Genomic DNA, 8,691 nt, shown 5'->3' with positions numbered 1-8,691 from the left:
GTAGGTGAGTGAGTGTATGAGTGAGTAGGTGAGTGAGTGAGTGTGTAGGTGAGTGTATGACTGAGTGAGTGGGTGAGTGAGTGAGTAGGTGAGTAGGTGAGTGAGTAGGTGAGTGAGTGAGTGAGTAGGTGAGTGAGTGAGTGAGTGTATGAGTGGGTGAGTGAGTGTGTAGGTGAGTGAGTAGGTGAGTGAGTGAGTAGGTGAGTGAGTAGGTGAATGAGTGAGTGTGTAGGTGTGTGAGTAGGTGAGTGAGTGAGTAGGTGAGTAGGTGAGTGAGTGTGTTGGTGAGTGAGTAGGTGAGTGAGTAGGTGAGTGAGTGTGTTGGTGAATGTGTAGGTGAGTGAGTAGGTGAGTGAGTAGGTGAGTGAGTGAGTAGGTGAGTGAGTGAGTGTGTGAGTGAGTAGGTGAGTGAGTAGGTGAGTGAGTAGGTGAGTGAGTAGGTGAGTGAGTAGGTGAGTGAGTAGGTGAGTGAGTGTGTAGGTGAGTGAGTAGGTGAGTGAGTAGGTGAGTGTGTAGGTGAGTGAGTGAGTAGGTGAGTGAGTAGGTGAGTGAGTAGGTGAATGAGTGAGTGTGTAGGTGAGTGAGTGAGTGTGTGAGTGAGTAGGTGAGTGTGTGAGTGAGTGTGTTGGTGAGTGAGTGAGTGAGTAGGTGAGTGAGTAGGTGAGTGTGTAGGTGAGTGAGTGAGTGTATGAGTGAGTGAGTAGGTGAGTGAGTGAGTGTATGAGTAGGTGAGTAGGTGAGTGAGTGTGTTGGTGAGTGAGTGAGTGTGTAGGTGAGTGAGTAGGTGAGTGTATGAGTGAGTGTATGAGTGAGTAGGTGAGTGAGTGAGTGTATGAGTGAGTGAGTGTGTAGGTGAGTGTTTGAGTGAGTGTGTAGGTGAGTGAGTAGGTGAGTGAGTAGGTGAGTAGGTGAGTGAGTAGGTGAGTGAGTAGGTGAGTGAGTGTTTGAGTGAGTGCATAGGTGAGTGAGTAGGTGAGTGAGTAGGTGAGTAGGTGAGTGAGTAGGTGAGTGAGTAGGTGAGTGAGTGAGTAGGTGAGTGAGTGAGTAGGTGAGTGAGTGAGTGTGTGAGTGAGTAGGTGAGTGAGTAGGTGAGTGTGTGAGTGAGTAGGTGAGTAGGTGAGTGAGTAGGTGAGTGAGTGTGTAGGTGAGTGAGTAGGTGAGTGAGTGAGTAGGTGAGTGAGTAGGTGAGTGAGTAGGTGAATGAGTGAGTGTGTAGGTGTGTGAGTAGGTGAGTGAGTGAGTAGGTGAGTGAGTGTGTGAGTGAGTGTGTTGGTGAGTGAGTAGGTGAGTGAGTAGGTGAGTGAGTGTGTTGGTGAGTGTGTAGGTGAGTGAGTAGGTGAGTGAGTAGGTGAGTGAGTAGGTGAGTGAGTGAGTGTGTGAGTGAGTAGGTGAGTGTGTGAGTGTGTGAGTGAGTGTGTTGGTGAGTGAGTGAGTGAGTAGGTGAGTGAGTAGGTGAGTGTGTAGGTGAGTGAGTGAGTGAGTGAGTGTATGAGTGAGTGAGTAGGTGAGTGAGTGAGTGTATGAGTAGGTGAGTAGGTGAGTGAGTGTGTTGGTGAGTGAGTGAGTGTGTAGGTGAGTGAGTAGGTGAGTGTATGAGTGAGTAGGTGAGTGAGTAGGTGAGTGAGTGAGTGAGTAGGTGAGTGTTTGAGTGAGTGCATAGGTGAGTGAGTAGGTGAGTGAGTAGGTGAGTGAGTAGGTGAGTGAGTAGGTGAGTGAGTAGGTGAGTGAGTGAGTGAGTAGGTGAGTGAGTAGGTGAGTGTGTAGGTGAGTGAGTAGGTGAGTGAGTGAGTAGGTGAGTGAGTAGGTGAGTGTGTGAGTGAGTGAGTAGGTGAGTGAGTAGGTGAGTGTGTAGGTGAGTGAGTGAGTGAGTAGGTGAGTGAGTGAGTGAGTAGGTGAGTGAGTGTGTAGGTGAGTGAGTGAGTAGGTGAGTGAGTAGGTGAGTGTGTAGGTGAGTGAGTGAGTGTATGAGTGAGTGAGTAGGTGAGTGAGTGAGTGTATGAGTAGGTGAGTAGGTGAGTGAGTGGGTGTATGAGTAGGTGAGTGAGTGAGTGAGTGTATGAGTAGGTGAGTGAGTGTGTTGGTGAGTGAGTAGGTGAGCGAGTAGGTGAGCGAGTAGGTGAGTAGGTGAGTGAGTAGGTGAGTGAGTGAGTGTGTTGGTGAGTGAGTAGGTGAGTAGGTGAGTGTGTAGGTGAGTGAGTGAGTGTATGAGTGAGTGAGTGAGTGTGTTGGTGAGTGAGTAGGTGAGTGAGTGTGTTGGTGAGTAGGTGAGTGAGTGAGTGTATGAGTGAGTGTATGAGTGGGTGAGTAGGTGAGTAGGTGAGTGAGTGAGTAGGTGAGTGAGTGAGTGTATGAATGAGTGTATGAGTGGGTGAGTAGGTGAGTAGGTGAGTGAGTGAGTAGGTGAGTGAGTGAGTGTGTAGGTGAGTGAGTGAGTAGGTGAGTGAGTGAGTGTGTTGGTGAGTAGGTGAGTGAGTAGGTGAGTGAGTAGGTAGGTGAGTGAGTGAGTGAGTGAGTAGGTGAGTGAGTGAGTGAGTAGGTGAGTGAGTGAATGAGTGTGTTGGTGAGTAGGTGAGTGAGTGGTAGGTAGGTGAGTGAGTATGTGAGTGAGTAGGTGAGTGAGTAGGTAGGTGAGTGAGTGAGTAGGTGAGTGAGTGTGTTGGTGAGTAGGTGAGTGAGTGAGTGAGTAGGTGAGTGAGTGAGTGTGTTGGTGAGTAGGTGAGTGAGTAGGTGAGTGAGTAGGTAGGTGAGTGAGTGAGTGAGTGTGTTGGTGAGTAGGTGAGTGAGTGAGTAGGTGAGTGAGTGAGTGAGTAGGTGAGTGAGTAGGTGAGTGAGTGAGTGAATATGTGAGTGTGTTGGTGAGTGAGTAGGTGAGTGAGTGTGTTGGTGAGTAGGTGAGTGAGTGTGTTGGTGAGTAGGTGAGTGAGTAGGTGAGTGGGTGTGTTGGTGAGTGTGTTGGTGAGTGAGTAGGTGAGTGAGTAGGTGAGTGAGTGAGTAGGTGAGTGGGTGAGTGAGTGTGTTGGTGAGTAGGTGAGTGAGTGAGTGAGTAGGTGAGTGAGTGAGTGAGTAGGTGAGTGAGTAGGTGAGTAGGTGAGTGAGTGAGTGAGTAGGTGAGTGAGTAGGTGAGTAGGTGAGTGAGTAGGTGAGTAGGTGAGTGAGTGAGTGAGTAGGTGAGTGTGTTGGTGAGTGAGTAGGTGAGTGAGTGTGTTGGTGAGTAGGTGAGTGAGTGTGTTGGTGAGTAGGTGAGTGAGTAGGTGAGTGGGTGTGTAGGTGAGTGAGTAGGTGAGTGAGTAGGTGAGCGAGTGAGTAGGTGAGTGAGTGAGTGAGTAGGTGAGTGAGTGAGTAGGTGAGTGAGTGAGTAGGTGAGTAGGTGAGTGAGTGTGTTGGTGAGTGAGTGTGTTGGTGAGTGAGTAGGTGAGTGTGTTGGTGAGTAGGTGAGTGAGTGAGTAGGTGAGTAGGTGAGTGAGTAGGTGAGTGAGTAGGTGAGTGTGTTGGTGAGTAGGTGAGTGAGTGTGTTGGTGAGTAGGTGAGTGAGTGAGTAGGTGAGTGAGTGAGTGTGTTGGTGAGTGGGTGAGTGAGTAGGTGAGTGAGTGAGTAGGTGAGTGAGTAGGTGAGTGAGTGAGTAGGTGAGTAGGTGAGTGAGTGTGTTGGTGAGTAGGTGAGTGAGTGAGTGTGTTGGTGAGTGGGTGAGTGAGTAGGTGAGTGAGTGAGTAGGTGAGTGAGTGTGTTGGTGAGTAGGTGAGTGAGTGTGTTGGTGAGTAGGTGAGTGAGTGAGTAGGTGAGTAGGTGAGTGTGTTGGTGAGTGAGTAGGTGAGTGAGTAGGTGAGTAGGTGAGTGTGTTGGTGAGTGAGTAGGTGAGTGTGTTGGTGAGTAGGTGAGTGAGTGAGTAGGTGAGTGAGTAGGTGAGTAGGTGAGTGAGTGAGTGAGTAGGTGAGTGTGTTGGTGAGTGAGTAGGTGAGTGTGTTGGTGAGTAGGTGAGTGTGTTGGTGAGTGAGTAGGTGAGTGTGTTGGTGAGTAGGTGAGTGTGTTGGTGAGTGTGTTGGTGAGTGTGTTGGTGAGTAGGTGAGTGTGTTGGTGAGTGAGTAGGTGAGTGAGTGTGTTGGTGAGTGAGTAGGTGAGTGAGTGTGTTGGTGAGTGTGTTGGTGAGTGTGTTGGTGAGTAGGTGAGTGTGTTGGTGAGTAGGTGAGTGAGTGAGTGAGTAGGTGAGTGAGTGTGTTGGTGAGTGAGTATGTGAGTGAGTAGGTGAGTGAGTAGGTAGGTGAGTGAGTGAGTAGGTGAGTGAGTGTGTTGGTGAGTAGGTGAGTGAGTGAGTGAGTAGGTGAGTGAGTGAGTGTGTTGGTGAGTAGGTGAGTGAGTGAGTAGGTGAGTGAGTGAGTAGGTGAGTGAGTAGGTGAGTGAGTAGGTAGGTGAGTGAGTGAGTGAGTGTGTTGGTGAGTAGGTGAGTGAGTGAGTAGGTGAGTGAGTGAGTGAGTAGGTGAGTGAGTAGGTGAGTGAGTGAGTGAATATGTGAGTGTGTTGGTGAGTGAGTAGGTGAGTGAGTGTGTTGGTGAGTAGGTGAGTGAGTGTGTTGGTGAGTAGGTGAGTGAGTAGGTGAGTGGGTGTGTTGGTGAGTGTGTTGGTGAGTGAGTAGGTGAGTGAGTAGGTGAGTGAGTGAGTAGGTGAGTGGGTGAGTGAGTGTGTTGGTGAGTAGGTGAGTGAGTGAGTGAGTAGGTGAGTGAGTGAGTGAGTAGGTGAGTGAGTAGGTGAGTAGGTGAGTGAGTAGGTGAGTAGGTGAGTGAGTGAGTGAGTAGGTGAGTGAGTGTGTTGGTGAGTAGGTGAGTGAGTGTGTTGGTGAGTAGGTGAGTGTGTAGGTGAGTGAGTAGGTGAGTGAGTAGGTGAGCGAGTGAGTAGGTGAGTGAGTGAGTGAGTAGGTGAGTGAGTGAGTAGGTGAGTGAGTGAGTAGGTGAGTAGGTGAGTGAGTGTGTTGGTGAGTGAGTGTGTTGGTGAGTGAGTAGGTGAGTGTGTTGGTGAGTAGGTGAGTGAGTGAGTAGGTGAGTAGGTGAGTGAGTAGGTGAGTGAGTAGGTGAGTGTGTTGGTGAGTAGGTGAGTGAGTGTGTTGGTGAGTAGGTGAGTGAGTGAGTAGGTGAGTGAGTGAGTGTGTTGGTGAGTGGGTGAGTGAGTAGGTGAGTGAGTGAGTAGGTGAGTGAGTAGGTGAGTGAGTGAGTAGGTGAGTAGGTGAGTGAGTGTGTTGGTGAGTAGGTGAGTGAGTGAGTGTGTTGGTGAGTGGGTGAGTGAGTAGGTGAGTGAGTGAGTAGGTGAGTGAGTGAGTAGGTGAGTGAGTGTGTTGGTGAGTAGGTGAGTGAGTGTGTTGGTGAGTAGGTGAGTAGGTGAGTGAGTGTGTTGGTGAGTGAGTAGGTGAGTGTGTTGGTGAGTAGGTGAGTAGGTGAGTGAGTGTGTTGGTGAGTGAGTGAGTGAGTGTGTTGGTGAGTAGGTGAGTGAGTAGGTGAGTGAGTGAGTAGGTGAGTGAGTAGGTGAGTGAGTGAGTAGGTGAGTAGGTGAGTGAGTGTGTTGGTGAGTGAGTAGGTGAGTGTGTTGGTGAGTAGGTGAGTGAGTGAGTAGGTGAGTGAGTGTGTTGGTGAGTAGGTGAGTGTGTTGGTGAGTGGGTGAGTGAGTGTGTTGGTGAGTGAGTAGGTGAGTGAGTGTGTTGGTGAGTAGGTGAGTGAGTGTGTTGGTGAGTAGGTGAGTGAGTAGGTGAGTGGGTGTGTTGGTGAGTGTGTTGGTGAGTGAGTAGGTGAGTGAGTAGGTGAGTGAGTGAGTAGGTGAGTGGGTGAGTGAGTGTGTTGGTGAGTAGGTGAGTGAGTGAGTGAGTAGGTGAGTGAGTGAGTGAGTAGGTGAGTGAGTAGGTGAGTAGGTGAGTGAGTAGGTGAGTAGGTGAGTGAGTGAGTGAGTAGGTGAGTGAGTGTGTTGGTGAGTAGGTGAGTGAGTGTGTTGGTGAGTAGGTGAGTGTGTAGGTGAGTGAGTAGGTGAGTGAGTAGGTGAGCGAGTGAGTAGGTGAGTGAGTGAGTGAGTAGGTGAGTGAGTGAGTAGGTGAGTGAGTGAGTAGGTGAGTAGGTGAGTGAGTGTGTTGGTGAGTGAGTGTGTTGGTGAGTGAGTAGGTGAGTGTGTTGGTGAGTAGGTGAGTGAGTGAGTAGGTGAGTAGGTGAGTGAGTAGGTGAGTGAGTAGGTGAGTGTGTTGGTGAGTAGGTGAGTGAGTGTGTTGGTGAGTAGGTGAGTGAGTGAGTAGGTGAGTGAGTGAGTGTGTTGGTGAGTGGGTGAGTGAGTAGGTGAGTGAGTGAGTAGGTGAGTGAGTAGGTGAGTGAGTGAGTAGGTGAGTAGGTGAGTGAGTGTGTTGGTGAGTAGGTGAGTGAGTGAGTGTGTTGGTGAGTGGGTGAGTGAGTAGGTGAGTGAGTGAGTAGGTGAGTGAGTGAGTAGGTGAGTGAGTGTGTTGGTGAGTAGGTGAGTGAGTGTGTTGGTGAGTAGGTGAGTAGGTGAGTGAGTGTGTTGGTGAGTGAGTAGGTGAGTGTGTTGGTGAGTAGGTGAGTAGGTGAGTGAGTGTGTTGGTGAGTGAGTGAGTGAGTGTGTTGGTGAGTAGGTGAGTGAGTAGGTGAGTGAGTGAGTAGGTGAGTGAGTAGGTGAGTGAGTGAGTAGGTGAGTAGGTGAGTGAGTGTGTTGGTGAGTGAGTAGGTGAGTGTGTTGGTGAGTAGGTGAGTGAGTGAGTAGGTGAGTGAGTGTGTTGGTGAGTAGGTGAGTGAGTGAGTAGGTGAGTGTGTTGGTGAGTAGGTGAGTGAGTGTGTTGGTGAGTGAGTATGTGAGTGAGTAGGTGAGTGAGTAGGTAGGTGAGTGAGTGAGTGAGTGTGTTGGTGAGTAGGTGAGTGAGTGAGTAGGTGAGTGAGTGAGTGAGTAGGTGAGTGAGTAGGTGAGTAGGTGAGTGAGTGAGTAGGTGAGTAGGTGAGTGTGTTGGTGAGTGTGTTGGTGAGTGAGTAGGTGAGTGTGTTGGTGAGTGTGTTGGTGAGTGAGTGAGTAGGTGAGTGGGTGTGTTGGTGAGTAGGTGAGTGAGTGAGTGAGTAGGTGAGTGAGTGAGTAGGTGAGTAGGTGAGTGAGTAGGTGAGTGAGACCTTGACACAGGAGTTGGAGGTGAGTAGGTGAGTGAGTGTGTTGGTGAGTGAGTAGGTGAGTGTGTTGGTGAGTAGGTGAGTGAGTAGGTGAGTGAGTGAGTAGGTGAGTGAGTAGGTGAGTGAGTGAGTAGGTGAGTAGGTGAGTGAGTGTGTTGGTGAGTGAGTAGGTGAGTGAGTAGGTGAGTAGGTGAGTGAGTAGGTGAGTGAGTAGGTGAGTAGGTGAGTGAGTAGGTGAGTGAGACCTTGACACAGGAGTTGGAGGTGAGGGTGAGGAGTTGCCCTGCACAGCAGCGCACTCCAGACGGACTGAAGAACACGGCACAGAAGGGGGGACCCTAGGGGGGGGGGGGCACGGTGATGGTGGTGATGGTGGTGGTGATGGTGGTGATGGTGGTGGTGATGGTGGTGGTGATGGTGGTGATGATGGTGGTGATGGTGGTGGTGATGGTGGTGATGATGGTGGTGATGATGGTGGTGGTGGTGGTGATGGTGATGGTGGTGATGATGGTGGTGATTGTGATGGTGGTGGGGGTGGTGGTGATGATGGTGGTGGTGGAGATGGTGGTGATGGTGGTGGTGATGGTGGTGGTGATGGTGGTGGTGGTGGTGATGATGGTGGTGATTGTGATGGTGGTGGGGGTGGTGGTGATGATGTTGTTGATGATGTTGATGATGTTGTTGTTGATGATGTTGATGATGTTGTTGTTGATGTTGTTGTTGATGTTGTTGATGATGTTGATGTTGTTGATGATGTTGATGTTGTTGATGATGTTGATGTTGTTGATGATGTTGATGTTGTTGATGATGTTGATGTTGTTGATGATGTTGATGTTGATGATGTTGTTGTTGATGATGATGTTGATGTTGTTGATGTTGTTGATGTTGTTGTTGATGTTGTTGATGTTGTTGATGTTGATGATGTTGTTGATGTTGATGATGTTGTTGATGTTGTTGATGTTGATGATGATGTTGTTGATGTTGTTGATGTTGTTGTTGTTGATGTTGTTGATGTTGATGTTGTTGATGTTGTTGATGTTGATGATGATGTTGTTGTTGATGATGTTGTTGATGTTGTTGATGTTGATGTTGTTGTTGATGTTAGTGTTGATGTTGTTGTTGATGTTGTTGATGTTGATGATGATGTTGATGATGTTGATGATGTTGTTGATGTTAATGATGTTACCTCGATGCTGATGTACTTCTCAAGCCTCTGCGTCAACTCGGGGTGACGCTCAACCTCATACACAGTGATGGGGAGCAATGGAACTCCTGCAAAGGCACAGACAAAGCTCCCCCAGGTAGCCTCTAGCAGGGCTGCAGGGGCAAGTGCTGAGACACACAGACAAAGCTCCCCCAGGTAGCCTCTAGCAGCGCTGCAGGGGCAAGTGCTGAGACACACAGACAAAGCTCCCCCAGGTAGCCTCTAGCAGCGCTGCAGGGGCAAGTGCTGAGACACACAGACAAAGCTCCCCCAGGTAGCCTCTAGCAGGGCTGCAGGGGCAAGTGCTGAGACACACAGACAAAGCTCCCCCAGGTAGCCTCTAGCAGCGCTGCAGGGGCA

At 49.7% G+C, this 8,691-nt stretch overlaps 1 long non-coding RNA gene across 2 annotated transcripts in view; it reads right to left on the bottom strand.

Annotated features, from left to right (window-relative positions):
* The window catches only part of LOC144954947 (uncharacterized), a 9,824-nt gene extending 1,395 nt beyond the window's left edge, over positions 1-8,429 (bottom strand). For both annotated transcript variants that reach the window (XR_013641448.1, XR_013641447.1), the window contains exons 1-2: positions 8,314-8,429; positions 7,373-7,465 (exon numbers count right to left, since the gene is read on the bottom strand). This is a non-coding gene — a long non-coding RNA (uncharacterized LOC144954947). The remainder of the gene's footprint in view (positions 1-7,372; positions 7,466-8,313) is intronic.
* Between the last annotated feature and the right edge of the window lie 262 nt (positions 8,430-8,691).

This window comes from Lampetra fluviatilis, unplaced genomic scaffold, assembly GCF_964198595.1.
Source record: "Lampetra fluviatilis unplaced genomic scaffold, kcLamFluv1.1 SCAFFOLD_872, whole genome shotgun sequence".
Lineage (NCBI taxonomy): Eukaryota > Metazoa > Chordata > Hyperoartia > Petromyzontiformes > Petromyzontidae > Lampetra > Lampetra fluviatilis.
Note: the sequence above shows the minus strand (reverse complement) of the source record. Positions and strands in the feature narration are given on the sequence as shown.